We start from the raw sequence: 1,539 nt of genomic DNA, 5'->3' as shown, positions 1-1,539 counted from the left end.
TTTCTTTTTATCCTCAGCACATATCATAGTATCAAGCACATAATAGGTACTTCATAAATACTTGTTGGATGACCTTGTATTTTCATCCCATGTCTATTTTCCTACAGTCTTCCTTTGAAATCTAACCGCAAACTTGTGTCCCATTTCTAATAACTGATGAAGGAATGAATCTCACTCCTTGCCCAATCAGTACATCTCTCTGAATTGATCCCTGCCTGGTTTTTCCAGGAACTTTGGACCAAACCCTGAATCTTAGTCTCCACAGTCTGGTCTTTGCCAGCATTCCCCTTACCGGCCTTCTTGAACTTCCCTCTACTCCCTGATTATTGTACCTCCTGAAGCTTCTATTTGATGCCTATGTCTATCTCATTGATGTTGACAGCCCATCTTCCCAGATCTTAGTCATCTCCAGTTTAATCAAGCCCACTGCTTGCTTAACCTAAGGTATAATTTTCAGAGCATTTGCAAAGTCATCCACTTGGAGTGTGAGGTATTTAATTTAACATGTCAACTATGAAAGGTCCAACCTTTAAATTGAAGATGTATTCACATTTGGGATGAATGTTTTGGGAATATTGAGGTTTATACTAGCTATTCATCTTTAGACACCACTCTTGAATAATTTTATAACTTTTGGCATCACTAAACATATATATTCAAAGTCAAAAGACTTATGGAGTCATTATGTCATTAGTATATTTAATATATAGGAACAGATCTCAACCCATCTATTCCTTCCCATTCTAGATGGTCTTTTTTTCTTGCTTTCTCACTTATTCTCCATAGGAGATTACAAAAATGACCCCATTTATCTGGAACTAGCAATTATTGCCATCAATCTGGATGATAAAGGCTTTAATCCATTAAATATTTTTATTTCATACTTTAGAAAGATATCTTTAAAAAACATATTGTATATTCTATCTTGTTAAGCAAAGTATCTCAGCATGATTAAAAATTTTTTTGATGATTTAGTAACATCATTATGAGCATTGTTATGGATTAGAGGATTGTTTGTTGACCCATAGCCCTATTCTTTTTGAGTTGTTGTATTTCATTATGAGAGGCAATCTTCCCTTGCTTTCAATCAGACTGCCATTTCTCTTTGCTACCAATATGCCTGCCTTGAGCCTTTCATAGCCTCACTTTTAATTTGATGAAACCAGATGAGCAAACTCTTAAAAATTGTTTGTGAAATACAAAAAAAATAGACTTGAGTAAGGATTTACAGTCTTCTCCTCTGAATGAGTAAAGAATTTATCTAAGATTTAATGCATGAGCATTGTGGAATTTATTTTGACTCAATCACAAGTGTTTTCTGTTGCCTTCCTGTTTCTTGGCTCCTATAGAAAAAAGTAACTTTACTGAAAAACTAAATTCCATAATTACGTAACTTTAAAATTTCTCCAAGTGAGAAGTTCATAATATATCATATTTACTCCTGAAATCAGAAGACTGGAGGTCCATTTCTTATCTTACCAATTCTTGACTTTGAGACTATAATTCAATTAACTAAACATTTATTAAGTGATAGGTATA

The sequence above is a fragment of the Macrotis lagotis genome, chromosome 6 (genome assembly GCF_037893015.1).
Source record: "Macrotis lagotis isolate mMagLag1 chromosome 6, bilby.v1.9.chrom.fasta, whole genome shotgun sequence".
NCBI classification, from domain to species: domain Eukaryota; kingdom Metazoa; phylum Chordata; class Mammalia; order Peramelemorphia; family Peramelidae; genus Macrotis; species Macrotis lagotis.
This window is presented reverse-complemented; position numbering follows the sequence as displayed.